This window comes from Schistocerca americana, chromosome 3 (genome assembly GCF_021461395.2).
Source record: "Schistocerca americana isolate TAMUIC-IGC-003095 chromosome 3, iqSchAmer2.1, whole genome shotgun sequence".
In the NCBI taxonomy this organism is placed as follows: domain Eukaryota; kingdom Metazoa; phylum Arthropoda; class Insecta; order Orthoptera; family Acrididae; genus Schistocerca; species Schistocerca americana.
This window is the reverse complement of record NC_060121.1, coordinates 650,411,351-650,428,808: the sequence shown is the minus strand read 5'-3', so window position 1 is coordinate 650,428,808 and position 17,458 is coordinate 650,411,351. Positions and strand designations below refer to the sequence as shown.

Sequence of the window (17,458 nt, the reverse complement as noted above, 5' to 3'; positions counted from 1 at the left end):
CGGAACTTCATGACACTCTAGGGGCTGAAGCGGGAATATTCCACTACGTCCCATAACAAATTTCGCATTTTTTCAAACGGAATGGGCCGAGAAACAAAGTGTGTTGCATTACTTACTGAACGCCTCTCGTATTAATGTAAGACCCTTGCTCCCAGATCCGGATTCAGTCATGGAGCAGCGCTAGCAGAATCGACAGAAGGCGAAGTTCCGTAGTGGAAACTCACTGATGAGCCGAAATAGTGATCACAGCCCACCGTGAGAATGAATGCTGCCTGACAGCGTTAAGGGCAGTTCTTCAATAAAATTCTTCAGGGTATCAGACCGCATCGTCATAATTTTAAAATGCGCCAACGTTTCGGCCAGCGTTGCAGCTAGCCTTCATCAGGGCCTTACGTAAGGGCCTGATGAAGGCTAGCTGCAACGCTGGCCGAAACGTTGGCGCATTTTAAAATTATGACGATGCGGTCTGATACCCTGAAGAATTTTATTGAAGAAGACAACGGCCGCGGAAGCCTACGCTTACATTTAAGGGCAGTTGTCACGTTGCGATACATGGCTAGCCGTGAATGGTTCCTTGGGGAGTGGAAGGACTGGGCAATGGGAAATTGGGCCTCATTGCAAACTGAACATCATTCGTAGCAATAACACACATTTTTAGATCCCGCATTGACGGGATAAATAGAAAAAGGAAGTAACATTTTGACAATACAATAACAAAGACCAGCTTCTTCAGAAGCGCAGACGTTCCCTCCCCAGTGACACAATGGGAGGCAGGATTCAAACCCCGGTGTCGCCCACTAGTCTGGACGCGCCACAGCACACACTGTTCGGGGAACGAAAGCACCGGGCGCTTCTAAAACAGACGCACATGGTACCTTACTATACGTATAACAAAAGCGAATATATGGGTCATCTCAACTGTTAGTAAACCAGACAATTTAAATAGGTAAATAAGTTGCCTGCAGCTGAAATGGTAACTGCGTTTAACACCCGATATTATAGTGGTGACACAGAATACAATCGAAATCCTTTCCTCGACGTAACCCTTTACAACAGAATCAGAAAGCTGACCGGGTGCCCATTTTGCACAGTAATGCCCCATACCCAAAGTTCAATGAATAAACAATAACAGTTCGGCATTATTCGAGACATTTCCAAATATATAATAATTTATTAACTCAGACACAATTTTCTCACCAATAAGCAAACCATAAGTAGCAGAACGAACTATTAATGTCGCACAAATTAGTCTCCAACAGGAAATAAAATTACAAGAGAAAGCCCTATTAGCACTTGGCACACTACATCAGAGCAATTTCAATAACCCCAAGAAGCTTATTATTAAATGTCCAGGAACAAGAATAAAATTCGTGAGTAAGTATGCACAACGAGAAACTGAGCTGTATCGCTGAACAAGGCGCTGAATCTTTGAAGATCTCAAATATACACGGTTTAACCAAACATCAATTAGAGGCAACTGAAAAGTGGCTGACACGATGGTATACAATTCTGAATGTTAATAGATGTCAGTGACAGAACTTGCTGGCCGAAACTAGATGCCGAGATACGATCATTTCATTCAGTTTCGGACAATATTGAATCTGTTAAAAAACGCGCTCACCCGTCAGAGTCTTTTGGCAGGAACCTTAACCGGTGGTAACTGTTGGGGCCGTATTGAACTGAACTGCTGCTCCTGTCTTCTCCCAGGCCGACAGGGCGCTGTTGATCTGATGTATTCCGGGTGTCAGAGCGGACGGCCGCTCTACAACTCGGGCTGCGTGTCCGCTGTCCCACACGGGAAGCCTCCTGCCTCCGCAGCTGAAGGCGGACTCTCTCCTTCAAGCAAGCACCTCCTATCCCAGACTGACCGCCTCCTCTCCCTGCTGTCAAGTACGAGAGCTTGGCGCGGACCACGCACGCCTTCTAGCGGCAGACGCCATCGGGTGTGTGACCTGTGCGAACACATCGGTGCTACACACCTCCGGCAATGTCCGAGGTATTTGTCGATTTTATGCCACGCAGAATCGCTACTCTATGATACTCCAAAAGTGTATCAATACGCTATTGATCAGGTTGCCACAATGTTTTTACTCATCGATGAATGACTACACGCTGGGCCATAAACATGGGTTCCCAGGTAGATGCCGTGTTTCTCGACTTCCGCAAGGTGTTTGATACATTTCCCCACAGTCGTTTAATGGACAAAGTAAGAGCATATGGACTATCAGACCAATTGCGTGATTGGATTGAAGAGTTCCTAGATAACGGAACGCAGCATGTCATTCTCAATGGAGAGAAGTCTTCCGAAGTAAGAGTAATTTCAGGTGTGCCGCAGGGGAGTGTCGTAGGACCGTTGCTATTCACAATATACATAAATGACCTTGTGGATGACATCGGAAGTTCACTGAAGCTTTTTGCGAATGATGCTGTGGTATATCGAGAGGTTGTGACAATGGAAAATTGTACTGAAATGCAGGAGGATCTGCAGCGAATTGACGCATGGTGCAGCGAATGGCAATTGAATCTTAATGTAGAAATGTGTAATGTACTGCGGATACATAGAAAGATAGATCCCTTATCATTTAGCTACAAAATAGCAGGTCAGCAACTGGAAGCAGTTAATTCCATAAATTATCTGGGAGTATGCATTAGGAGTGATTTAAAATAGAATGATCATGTAAAGTTTGTAAAGCAGATGCCAGACTGAGATTCATTGGAAGAATCCTAAGGAAATGCAATCTGAAAACAAAGGAAGTAGGTTACAGAACACTTGTTCGCTTACTGTTTGAAATACTGCTCACCGGTGTGGGATCTGTAGCAGATAGGGTTGATAGAAGAGATAGAGAAGGTCCAACGGAGAGCAGAGCGCTTCGTTACAGGATCATTTAGTAATCGCGAAAGCTTTACGAAGATGACAGATAAAGTCCAGTGGAAGACTGCAAGAGAGACGCTCAGTAGCTCGGTACCGGCTTTTGTGGAAGTTTCGAGAACATACCTTCACCGAGGAGTCAAGCAGTATATTGCTCCCTCCTACGTATATGTCGCGAAGAGACCATGAGGATAAAATCAGAGAGATTTGAGCCCACACAGAGGCATACTAACAATCCTTCTTTCCACGAACAATACGAGACTGGAATAGAAGGGAGAACTGATAGAAGTACTCAAGGTACCCTAAACGAACGATGGATAATTGAGAAGGTGGTCCATGCAAAATTCTCTAATAATGTTGCCGGGTGGATCGAACCGATGCACGTGCAAGTATCTAAGAGAAAAACAGTGATGAAGGCTACAACCGATTTCCAATGTACAACTCATAACGCAGTTAACGGTGGAAATAGTGTAACTCCGAAGGTACAAATTAGAATACACTAGGCACCCCGCTTCTTATCCATCTTAAACCAGTTTCGATAGGTTAGGTTTGCACAAGTAGGTCCTGCCTTCACGGACCACCAGAAAACATTGACTGCCCACTGATTCGAAATGGAACGAAATAAATAAGCAAAACTCTGGATGTTGAGCACCTACTTTTGTTGAGGACTGACTCGTTTAGCCGTGGCTTTGACAAGTACCGCTGGGGCATAGTTCGGTTGATTTCAAATTGCCTCGTGAACTGCTGTGAAGAGGCCGTAAATTCGTCTCATGGCCTACCTCTGCTCTGCTCGCGGCAATACAGTCAACGTAACACTACTCGCTACCAAACAGAAAGGAAGAGAAGCAATAACCTAAGCGTTTTAGCTTTCCATTAAAATTCTGAAATACCTTCCCGCACCCAGGTCCTCCCACTGCCTCCCATCTTTTGTGAAATCTCTTTCAGCGAAAGACGGAAATTGCTCCTATCAGGGCCACGCCATTTTAATGTTCCACAGGGGAAAAAACTTTTCAATCAAAATTCTAAGCCTTTAGGAAAAGATTTAAAGTCTCATGAACGCTACATACCGCGCAAGTGAGGCCGGTTGGGGCTCTTTGAGCTCCTTTGTGCAACTAATTGCTTTTTCTGCGTTTCGGAGAGCGGCCAGAGTGCGAACGGCTTCGGTGGCCGTTACGGGCGCCTGGGCCGGCCGCGGGCCGCCTTCCTCTTCCCCCGCACCCGCTGATTAGATTTCCAATTAAGTGCCATTGAGGCGGCCGGCCCGGTGGACGTGGCATTAAGGCTCGCCGCCTTTGAAAGCCGCGCCGCGCAAAGCTGCCGCTACGGCACCATCGACGACGGAGCGGAACTCTTCTGACGTCGCGAGACAGCCGCGCAGGAGGCCTCAGCAGTCCCCCCCCCTCCCCCCCCCCCCAATGTCTGCTCATTCCAGAAGCTGCAGGAAGGTAAGGTGGTCTTATCAACTCGTGGGATATGAATGCCATTGTAGCTGACACGAAGTCAGTCCAATCGGGGACTCTATCTGGAGAAGACTATAAGCCACGGATGATGTTGTCTTTTGCCCCTATAATTCAGTCTATGCATCGAAAACAGCGAAGAAACAATGATGGAAACAGAAGAAAGTTTCAGGAGTGGAATTAACATTCAAGGTGAAAGGACGTCAATGATATGATTCGCTGATGACTTGCTGTACTCCTCAGTGAAAGTGAAGAAGAATTACATGATCTGAATAGAATGAGCAATTTAATAAGTCAGAATACGGTTTGAGAGTAAATCGAAGAAAGACGAAAGTAATGAGAAGTAGCAGAAATGAGAACAGCGAGAAACTGAACATCAGGATTCATGGTCATCAAGTAGATGAAGTTAAGCAATTCTGTTACCTAGGTACAAAATAACCAATGACGGACGGAACAAGGAAGATATCAAAAGCAGACTGGCACTGGCATAAATGGGCATTCCTAGCCGAGAGAAGTCTACTAGTATCAAACACAGGTCTTTATCTGAGGAAGAACTTTCTGAGAATGGACGTTTGGAGCACAGCATTGTATGGTAGTGAAACATGGACTGTGGGAAAATTGAAGAGAATCGAAGCATTAGAGATGTGATGCTACAGGCGAATGTTGAAAATTAGTTGGACTGAAAGGTTAGGAATGAGGAGGTTCTGCGCAAAATGGGAGAGGAAAGGAATATGTGGAAAACGCTGACAAGGAGAAGAGTCAGAACGATAGGACATCTGTTAAGACATCAGGGAATGACTTCCATGGTACTAGAGGGAGGTGAAGAGGGCAAAAACTGTACAAGAAGACAGAGATTGGAATATAGCCAGCAAATGATTGAGGACTTAAGTTACAAGGACAACTGTCAGATGTAGAGGTTGGACAGGAGAGGAATTCGTTGATAGTTGATGATTGGAGAAACGACATCGCAGTTACAGATAGTCTGCGTATACCAGTTAAGTTGGCCACTGATGGATCGTATATATGGGTCGTGATAACCCCTTCAGCTTCATCTAAAGCTTGAAGATGGCACACTAAAGCCCCGAAACTGTTTGCTACACAATAAATAAGAACATAAGGACGGCTGTAGGCGTTTTATTTTCTTACAATAGTGCACGGCCTTGGTCCGCCAGACCTCTAGTCAGAAGAATGGACACTCAAAAATTTAAGAAATTTGGTTCGTCTGCACTTCGAAATCCATCTTATGGTGATTGGCAGAGGATGCTTAGTTTAGTAAGGTTATTAATATCAATCCTTTCCTGTTTCAGACGATGTGCATTGTAATAAGATGGTTGTAGCAGAAGTAACATGTTTCATTACAGATCTACAAATATACTCCCCTACCAACATTACGGTGCGTAGTGACGGGTACGTCTGATACCACCACTTTAGCGTTCCTTCGCTGTCCCATTCGCAAATGGCGCATGGGAAGTATGACTGTCGGTAAATTTCCGTATGAATTCCAGTTCATCTGATTTTTTCGTCGTAATCATTTCACGTGAACTATACTGGAGGAAGTAATATGTCACCCGCATCTTCCTAGAACCTATGATCTTGGAATTTCCACCGTAAACCTCTCGGTGACGCACAACTCCCGTCTTGTAACATTTGCCACTTCAGTTGGTAAACCTCTCCGTAACGCTCTCCGACGGCTAGACGATCCCGTGACGAAATGCACCGTTCTTCGTTGGATCTTCAGTTGTTTAATTCAGCTTGCTAAGGGTTACAGACAGGTGTGTAATACTCAAAGAACTGGGCCAACAAGTTTCTTGTAAGCCAGATTTTTTGGTGGATAAATTACAGTTCCTCAGGATGGCATGTGCTTTTTAATTTGTTTTTCCTTTGTTTTATTTGATCATTCAACTTCAGGTCGCTCCGGATGTTACCCGTAGGTATTTTACAGTAGCTATTCTTTCCAATGATTTGCTTCCAATAGCGTAATCGGACAGTAGTGGATCCCTTCGCCTATTTGTGTGCATTACTTTACGATTATTCATGTTCCGGATAATCTGACAGTCTCTGTTCCAGTCATTGATCCTATGCAAGTCTTCCTGCAATTTGCTACAGTCTTCTGGCGTTGCTACCTTCCTACAGACAAATGCATCATTTCCGATTTTCCTCGTGGAGCTTCCGGCGTTGTCCACTAGCTAAAAGTAAACACCACTCACGAATTAGGTTTGTCTCGACTGATCGAATGCTGCCTGCGGGGCAGCAGAGGAGAGTTCTACAATCATGGGACATGTGATCAACATGTCGCCAATAACTCCAGCCGTCATTGCCAGTAGATAAATCCTGATAGCACCGCTTATTGATACAACTCCTCATTTAATTTCACAAGGGCTGAGTAGACCCTGTTCCAGACCCCACAACGTTAGAAAAAACCTGAGGATGAACCGGCATATGAACTCGCATCCTTCCACACCAAAGGCAGAGACGCTAACCCTGTCTTTTTTGCCACTGTTATTCCACTTTTCTTTTCAAAATTAAAATATCTTCTTTCAGTGAACAAATACTCCAGTGCCACACATAGGAAACCTTTTCAGTGTTACTTATAAGTTATTTTTCTTTTTTTATGAGATATAATTGACGTATGAATCAAAATCTCCATAACCATGAATCCGAACAACTATTACCACAAAAATCTGGGGAACTTAACAGTGCTGTAAGTCTAAGTCATCCGACACCTTGCCGATTACAAAGAAATAGCATAAAGAACGATGTCGCGGCATCCGCTGCCATTTCCAGCAAGCGGTAACCATATAATGCTGAAAGATATGAGGATCGGGGAAGTGAACGAAATGGCTAAGAGCCGTACACAGATCAGCCAGAACATTACGATCACCTGTCTGATAGCCGGTACGTCCACCTTTGGCACGGGTAACAGCGGCGACGCGTCGTGGCCTGGTAGCAATGAAGCCTTCGTGGGTCGCTGGCGGGGGGTTGCCACCACATCTGCTCACACGAGCCACCTAATTCCCTTAAATTTCGGGGAGGGGGGGGGGGGGACATGAGCTCTGACGCCACTTTCAATCACATCCCAGATGTTTTCGATCGGTTTTAGATCTGGTGAGTTAAAGGCCAATACATCAATTGGCTGTACCCGTGGTCTAGGGACTGTAATAAAAAAACTGAGTTAATCGATCAACAACGAACTTAAACGGATGTCTTACGACGTCCGCCCCGAGCAGATGCAACGAACAAAAGCGAACAAAATGAGATTAAAAAAAAAGAAAAAAAGGGGGGGGGGGGGGGGTAGCGTCTTTCATTCATAATCAAAACGTCTTCGGTCACGGGTTCGATCCCCGCCACTGCCTAAATTTTGATAAACAATCAGCATTGGCGGCCGAAGACTTCCGGCATAAGAAGTCAGCCTCATTCTGCCAACGGCCTTGTCAAAGAGGGCGAAGGAGCGGATAGAGGTTCAGGGCACTCTCTTGTCCTAGGGGTGGGAAATTGCCCCTAAAGGCGGAAGAATCAGCAATGATCAACGACATGAGGATGCAGAAGGCAATGGAAACCACTGCATTAAAGACACGTAACGTGTATCCACAGGACATGTGGCCTGCAATTGAAGAAGTGTCATGATGATCTCACCATTGGCGAAAGATTCCGGAATAGTCCCCCATTCGGATCTCCGGGAGGGGTCTGCCAAGGGGGAGGTTACCATGAGAAAAAGATTGAATAATCAACGAAAGGATAACGTTCTACGAGTCGACGCGTGGAATGTCAGAAGCTTGAACGTGGTAGGAAAGCTATAAAACCTGAAAAGGAAAATGCAAAGGCTCAATCGACATATAATAGGGGTCAGTGAAGTGAAGTGGAAGGAAGACAAGGATTTCTGGTCAGATGAGTATCGGGTAATATCAACAGCAGCAGAAAATGGTATAACAGGTGTAGGATTCGTTATGAATAGGAAGGTAGGGCAGAGGGTGTGTTACTGTGAACAGTTCAGTGAACGGGTTGTTCTAATCAGAATCGACAGCAGACCAACACCGACAACGATAGTTCAGGTAAACATGCCGACGTCGCAAGCTAAAGATGAACAGATAGAGAAAGTGTATGAGGATATTGAAAGGGTAATGCATTATGTAAAGGGGGACGAAAATCTAATAGTCATGGGCGACTGGAATGCAGTTGTAGGGGAAGGAGTAGAAGAAAAGGTTACAGGAGAATATGGGCTTGGGACAAGGAATGAAAGAGGAGAAAGACTAATTGAGTTCTGTAACAAGTTTCAGCTAGTAATAGCGAATACCCTGTTCAAGAATCACAAGAGGACGAGGTATACTTGGAAAAGGCCGGGAGATACGGGAAGATTTCAATTAGATTACATCATGGTCAGACAGAGATTCAGAAATCAGATACTGGATTGTAAAGCGTACCCAGGAGCAGATATAGACTCAGATCACAATATAGTAGTGATGAAGAGTAGGCTGAAGTTCAAGACATTAGTCAGGAAGAATCAATACGCAAAGAAGTGGGATACGGAAGTACTAAGGAATGACGAGATAAGTTTGAAGTTCTATAACGCTATACATACAGCAATAAGGAATAACGCAGTAGGCAGTACAGTTGAAGAGGAATGGACATCTCTAAAAAGGGCCATCACAGAAGTTGGGAAGGAAAACATAGTTGCAAAGAAGGTAGCTGCGAAGAAACCATGGGTAACAGAAGAAATACTTCAGTTGATTGATGAAAGGAGGAAGTACAAACATGTTCCGGAAAAATCAGAAGTACAGAAATACAAGTCGCTGAGGAATGAAATAAATAGGAAGTGCAGGGAAGCTAAGACAAATTGGCTGCAGGAAAAATGTGAAGACATCGAAAAAGATATGATTGTCGGAAGGACAGACTCAGCATACAGGAAAGTCAAAACAACCTTTGGTGATATTAAAAGCAACCGTGGTAACATTAAGAGTGCAAAGGGAATTCCACTGTTAAATGCAGAGGAGAGAGCAGATAGGTGGAAAGAATATATTGAAAGCCTCTATGAGGGTGAGGATTTGTCTGATGTGATAGAAGAAGAAACAGGAGTCGATTTAGAAGAGATGGGGGATCCCGTATTAGAATCGGAATTTAAAAGAGCTTTGGAGGACTTACGGTCCAATAAGGCAGAAGGGATAGATAACATTCCATCAGAATTTCTAAAATCATTGGGGGAAGTGGCAACAAAACGACTATTCACGTTGGTGTGTAGAATATATGAGTCTGGCGATATACCATCTGACTTTCGGAAAAGCATCATCCACACAATTCCGAAGACGGCAAGAGCTGACAAGTGCGAGAATTATCGCACAATCAGCTTAACAGCTCATGCATCGAAGCTGCTTACAAGAATAATATACAGAAGAACGGAAAAGAAAATTGAGAATGCGCTAAGTGACGATCAGTTTGGCTTTAGGAAAAGTAAAGGGACGAGAGAAGCAATTCTGACGTTACGGCTAATAATGGAAGCAAGGCTAAAGAAAAATCAAGACACTTTCATAGGATTTGTCGACCTGGAAAAAGCGTTCGACAATATAAAATGGTGCAAGCTGTTCGAGATTCTGAAAAAAGTAGGGGTAAGCTATAGGGAGAGACGGGTCATATACAATATGTACAACAACCAAGAGGGAATAACAAGAGTGGACGATCAAGAACGAAGTGCTCGTATTAGGAAGGGTGTAAGACAAGGCTGTAGCCTTTCGCCCCTACTCTTCAATCTGTACATCGAGGAAGCAATGATGGAAATAAAAGAAAGGTTCAGGAGTGGAATTAAAATACAAGGTGAAAGGATATCAATGATACGATTCGCTGATGACATTGCTATCCTGAGTGAAAGTGAAGAAGAATTAAATGATCTGCTGAACGGAATGAACAGTCTAATGAGTACACAGTATGGTTTGAGAGTAAATCGGAGAAAGACGAAGGTAATGAGAAGTAATAGCAATGAGAACAGCGAGAAACTTAACATCAGGATTGATGGTCACGAAGTTAATGAAGTCAAGGAATTCTGCTACCTAGGCAGTAAAATAACCAATGACGGCCGGAGCAAGGAGGACATCAAAAACAGATTCGCTATGGCAAAAAAGGCATTTCTGGCCAAGAGAAGTCTACTAATATCAAATACCGGCCTTAATTTGAGGAAGAAATTTCTGAGGCTGTACGTCTGGAGTACAGCATTGCATGGTAGTGAAACATGGACCGTGGGAAAACCGGAACAGAAGAAAATCGAAGCATTTGAGATGTGGTGCTATAGACGAATGTTGAAAATTAGGTGGACTGATAAGGTGAGGAATGAGGAGGTTCTACGCAGAATCAGAGAGGAAAGGAATATGTGGAAAACACTGATAAAGAGAAGGGACAGGATGATAGAGGACATCTGCTAAGACATGAGGGAATGACTTCCATGGTACTAGAGGGAGCTGTAGAGGGCAAAAACTGTAGAGGAAGACAGAGAATGGAACACGTCAAGCAAATAATTGAGGACGTAGGTTGCAGGTTGCGAGTGCTACTCTGAGATGAAGAGGTTAGCACAGGTAAAGAATTCGTGGCGGGCCGCATCAAACCAGTCAGTAGACTGATTACAAAAAAAAAAAAAAAAACATCAATTGGAACTCGCCACTCTGTTCTTCGAACCACTCCTGGTCTTGTAACGTGGCGCATTATCTTGCTGAAAACTGCCACTGCTGTCGGGAAACGTGATCGTAAGGAAGGGGTGCACGCAGTCTGCAATAGGTGTACGATACTCCTTCGCCGTCATGGTGCCTTGCACGAGCTCCGCTGGACCAATGGATGTCCCCATGAATGTTTCCCAGAGGGTAATGGAGGCGCCGCCACCTTGTCTCCGTCCCGCGATACAGATGTCAAAGAGCTGTTCCCCTGAAATACGGTGGATCTGCGCCCTCCTGTCGGCATGATGAAGCGGTTATAGTGATTCATCAGACCATTCAGCGCTCTGCCACTGCGCCCGTTTCATTCTTAGTTGCCGATGTCGTGGTGTTAACATAAGATCATGGATGGGTCGTCGGCTGAGAAGGCCCATCATTACGAGCGTTCGGTGCACTGTGTCTTCAGACACATTTATACTCTGACCACCATTAAATTCTGATATTAACTCCACCAATGTTCGCAGCCTGTCCTGTTTTACCAGTCTGCCCATCCTACGACGTCCGACGTCTGTAATGAGGGGTGGCCGCCCAACCCCACGACGTCTGGACGTGGTTTCGCTTTGGTTTCGCCACGTGTTGAAGACACTCACCACAGCACTCTTCGAACACCCGACAAGTCGCGCCGAGCCTCCGGGCCATCACCATCTGCCCTCAGTAACACTCAGATCGCACGCCTTCCCCGTTCTACACATGGACAGCACGCTCACTGGTAGTAGACCCACCGTGCGTGCGTATGACTAGCGATCATACCTCTCCAGGTGACGCTGCTATCGCTTGGCAGATTTATATCGATAGCACGTCGGTGGTCAGAACCAGTGCTCTCGCTCGCAAGAGACGAGCCTACGTCTTAACGAATCGCGCTTGAAACATTTCCGCACTGGTCCGTCACACTTAGACCAATATGAAAACGACGTTCATTGGTTGGTATGAGATTATGGACGACCTTGTAGTACAATGATGGTGCGACTGTTGGTAGAACAGGAACGCTCACATGGAACCACACCATCTTCCAAGATGGGGATAGGTAACCGAGACTTGCCCAGCGACAGAATAAGAATCTGGTAGTGAGATGTGCCACCCTTTGAGTATGGGGACGGTACACTAGATAATTTATGTATATCCATCCTCGGAATATGTGGGGATATTCTGTACAGATACACAATAACTTCCCTCCGGTGTCTCTTGCTGTGAATATATGCATATATGCAACGCTCCTGCAATGATTCAACAAATCAGTGATAGAAATCGGTTTTATAGAAACTTTTATAAGTAGCCTCCTTTGTGTGTGAAATTTGTAGTGTAAAGTCTTTCTGGTATCTATTTTCCCCAAAGAGAATGTAGTGGATACTCCTTCAGTCGCTCCGAATTGGTACCTCAAAATGTTAATGATTCTAGTTCAAATGGCTCTGAGCACTATGGGACTTAACATCTATGGTCATCAGTCCCCGAGAACTTAGAACTACTTAAACCTAACTAACCTAAGGACAGCACAACACCCAGCCATCACGAGGCAGAGAAAATCCCTGACCCCGCCGGGAATCGAACCCGGGAACCCGGGCGTGGGAAGCGAGAACGCTACCGCACGACCACGAGATGCGGGCAATGATTCTAGTGACCGCTCGAATGTTCAGAAACCAAAACACGTTATATCCTAACACATATTTACGCACATTACCTTACATTTAATAATGTTTAAAGTCATCGGTGGGGCAGTGTTCCGACAGATGATCACTTACAATTTTTTTGCATTCCACAATAATTTTCTAGTGAAGCGACATCCATGTACGCATCTCCATCATGCACCAACATTACCGGAGAATTATGGGATTTGTCAGGTTTGTGGTTCATCCATGTGTAATCAATACAAAGACATAGTGCACTCTGATAGATTTTCAGTGCAATCACATATCTGGTTGTAATGTATGTAATTTACTACAGCAGTAGGAAGCTGTGTTGTGCAATTTTAACATGTGTCTCATATGTACAGACTCCTAGGTCTCGTAATTAAAAAGAAAAAAAGAAGCGAACTGGATTTCGCAAGACCGTCTCTACTGACATTCGTGTCCTTTTCTGCAGAGGAGCTGTTTTGTAACCAAAATGCAAACATGTTCTATAATCCTACATGATAGTGAGACTTTTGTAGATCCATTTCTCTGTGTATTCATAAAAAGTTATATCGCACAAAGTTATACTGGCATAGAATCACAACATGTTTAATAAGACACGTAACTTAAGAACTGTGCATACTTCTAGAATGTATCTCCGTAGGAAAGATCTGCAATTAAACGTGCACTTAAAAGTCCACCGTCAAAATCTTCGTTATATGTTCTCAATCACCAATATTGGCCTATTTATCGCCTTAAAGTAAATAACTGTCAATTACGATTTGTACAGTGTTTCAGCTGTATCTATGACTTAACGTTCTCCTACCTTGCAACTGTGGGAGTAAAAGTAAAAAAAAAAAAAAAAAAAAAAAAGAAAAGAATGCAACCTAGTACACTACCTGAATGTACACTGCCCTATAGAAGAGCCTGTAATTTTCTTTAGTGTTTTCTATTTCTTCTATCTCAGCAGCTTCCAGTCAGTTAATCTTTCCTCCACACCCACTCTATTCCCTCTCTATAGTATTTCCGCTCTCTGAATCCTCTTGCAGTGCACTTCTTCATTGTCATAGACTTATTTTCGTCTCAATTTTCTTTCTGTTCCATCTGTGTCTATATCCATTCTCTTCATCACTTATGTTGTAGTAGTATATAACTTATTTTCTCATTACGCACTAGCTTCACGTCTTTAATTGTTGTTCATGCTGACAGTCTTTACTACACTACTTTTATTGCGCTTTTTATTCCACACAAACATCTGTGTAACCGTTGGAATGTAACTGAGTATTAGAGTTATATCAGCTTTATGAGCGCATGTTCTGTGGGTAGCATCAATTTGAACAAAATTCTTCTTTATGTGCGACCGCGTCGTGGAGAGAACGATATGTTTCAGCCCCAAATGTAGCTGTACTTTCTCATGATGCTATATGCATGGTTTCTAGTCTTATATGCTGTTTAGTGGCTACCTTGTTTCAAATATATGGTAGCCTACTGCTGACGTGTCGTAATTCTTGTCTGAAAGCGTGCTCACGTTCCATATATCTAACAGAACAAGTTATTCCTCTCTGTCCAATATATTTTGCAGCGCAGGACGTGCACTGTAATTTATACACTGAGGTGAGAAAAGTCATGGGATACCTTCCAGTATCGTGTCAGACCTCCTTTTGCCAGGAGTAGTGCAGCATTTCGACGTGGCATGGGCTCATCAAGTCGTTGGAAGTCCCCTGCAGCAATACCGAGTTATTCTGCCTCTGTTGCCATCCATAATCACGAAAGTGTTGCCGGTGCAGGACGCTGTGCATGAACAGACCTATCGATTATGTCCCATAAATGTTCAATGAGATTCATGTCGGGCGATCTGGCTGACCACATCATTCTCTCGAACTGTCCAGAATGTTCTTCTAACCAGTCGCAAATGGTGGCTCGCTGACATAACATCATTATTTGGGAACAGGAAATCAATGAATGGCTGGTTCAAAATGGTTCAAATGGCTCTGAGCAGTATGGGACTTAACTTCTGAGGTCATCAGTCCCCTAGAACTTAGAACTACTTAAACCTAAATAACCTAAGAACATCACACACATCCATGCCCGAGGTATGATTCGAAACTGCGACCGTAGCGGTCGCACGGTTCCAGACTGACGCGCCTAGAACCACTCGGCCACTCAGGCCGGCAATGAATGGCTGCAGATGGAACCCAAGTAACCGAACATAATCATTTCTAGTCAATGAGCGATTCAGCAGCACCAGAGGACGTAATTTACAGACACATGCAGCGGTGTTAGACCACAGCGTATAGTGCCTGCCCGCACCATACCGCCTAGGCTGTACCGATGACGTTCATGAGTATTCTGTTATGTATAACGTATTCTCTTTAGTGTCCACACTATCTTGCGGCCAGAATCCCTTGCCACAGTGAAACGAGATTCATCGGAGAACATCACTATGGACCACTGTTGTTGATCTCTACCAAAATACTCCTTACACCAGAGAATTCTTTGTCAACGATGACGTGGTTGTAGTGGGATGCATTTAACACACTTTGTCGCGTACAGACCATCCTGATTTAATCGCCACGAAGTGATTCTGGGAGAGACACCTGTACCGGTAGCGGCTGCAAGGTCTGCGGCGATCTACCTAGGAGTGAGATGTCTGTCCCTTTTCGCTACCAAAGCTGCTTATCGATCCTCTTGCTGTCTGATGGTCAGTTTACGACCACCGGCATGCTTTCGCCTAGCATTTCCACCTTCAGCGGGATTTTCACGAGATGACACTTGTGGACACATTCATTGCGGTGGTCACAGTACTGACACTTTGACAGGTTTGAAGCCGTCCGCCTGCTCGTCCACGATTCTAAGGACTCAAATGCCACATGGAGTGTTACAATAACCGGTTCCACAACAACTTTTGTGAAACACTGTACTGCGTGAACTGTTAAATGCATACAGAGCGTTAGTGCACAGGCATCGCTGCAGTTAACGGGTCCCGCCCTCAACGTTACCTTTTACTATCACTGGTCGGATGTTCCGTAGCAATTGTCGGTTGCCCCGTAAAAACTGGCTGTGTTTTCTTAGCAAGTGTCAGTTGTTCCTTAGCAGTTGTCAGGCAGATTATTAAACTCGCTAAGTCCTTCAATTTCCTTTGGGCCTTAGTCCCGCGTAACGCAAGGTAGCAAAGGGAGGCCAGAGACCCTTCCTGCCACCACCCCGACCCCACCCCCCACCCCCCTCGGGATGGAAGAAATGTACCCCAGCTGTTTGCGTCTAGTGTAAACCATGAAATAGTGCGAACGTTTTCAAATGTCTGCGAACCATGCAACTGAGATGGAACGTGGTGACCAGTCCAGTACTCACCTGGCGGGATGTTGAAAACCGCCTAAAAACCACATCCAGGCTGGCTGGCATACCGGCCCTCGTCGTTAATCCGCCTGGCGGATTCGATCCGGGGCCGGCACGCTTACCCGAGTCCAGGAGGCAGCGCATTAGCGCTCTCGGCTACCCTGGCAGGTCCCATAAAAGACGCTAAGAGGTAATACGTAACTGTACGTCTCCGTAGCTCAGTGGTCAGCACGTGTGCCTGCCATGCGGAGGACACAGGACTTTTCCCCTTGGTAGGAGGACTGGAAGGGGATGCACTCAGCCTGATGATGCCACTTGAGGAGCTACTTGAGAGTGAAGGAGATACTGGAAGGCCACGAAAGCACGACAGTGGCCGGGAGAGCGGTGTGCTGACCCAACGCACCCCTGCACCGCATCCTACGACACACTGGCAGAGGAAGACGCGGCCGTCTGTCGGTTCCGACTGGCCCCCACCTGCCTGCCCGTGGCTGTGGGCTGCCTCAACCCGTCGCATTCTGCAGCTGTGACAGTGCTGCGATGTGTGCAGCTCTCAGCAAGTAAAAGAAGTACGGACATGTCGCACTCTACCATGGGTCACACGCGAAACACCGAACGCTGCTATGCGTCATGCGCATCGCACCCACACGTGCCCTCTCTGACATTTTTTAATGAAATTTCACATTGCCTAACTAGAGCACGCGATCTTTTTGAGATACTCTTTTGTCCACAGATCTATTGGTCGCATTTGCTAAACGTTTTTAAGTGACTGCAGTGAGTGCTTGATGACGACTTGACGTGTTAATTTTGTCACAAGATACTCGATTTTTAGTTCTGATGTGACTCATTATAGTCGAAACCTGTTAACAGTAGGTGCATCTGAAAAGTTCGGTGAAACAAAGGGACAATGGTTACATAAAAAATAACTTTACTGATCTGCAGAGTAATCACCTTTGCATTATGGGATTATGGGTCCACCTTTACGCAAATACTTTTGTCTGATTTCTTCCTCAAACTAGTTTCAGTGAAAATTTCACCATCATAATTGGGCTCCTTCGTTCGAAAACATGGAAAATTAGCATCGTTACAAAACATTGCAAAAACGATGTTACATGTGTACTGTTTGGCTCCTCCAGATGCTGTATCGTGTGAGTAGATTTATAATACCTTTTTCAATCTGAATCACTGAATTGTTTCTGTATGTCTTTTTTTTTTTTTTTTTTGGCTGTTTCCTATGTTTGTTGCCGTTTTTTTCGGCGTACAACATAACATCTGCAATGCTATCTGCAACTGTTATTAACAAAAACCGTATGAAACCGTGGCTTTACACACGCCATCGTTATACTATTGAGGATTGTGTTAGTGTTATAGATAGAATTTTAATGGACAGTAGACTGTAACGTGCAGCTCGTGGTCTCGGGGTAGCTTCCAGAGCACGGGGTCCCGTCGGGGTCAGGGATTTTCAGCAGCCCCGAGATGACTGGGTGTTGTTCTGTCGTCTTCATCATC

At 44.9% G+C, this 17,458-nt stretch overlaps 1 protein-coding gene across 1 annotated transcript in view; it reads left to right on the top strand.

Moving 5' to 3' along the window:
- The window catches only part of LOC124606275 (spondin-1), a 605,207-nt gene that overhangs the window by 197,226 nt on the left and 390,523 nt on the right, over positions 1 to 17,458 (top strand). The gene's annotated exons all lie outside the window — the stretch shown is intronic.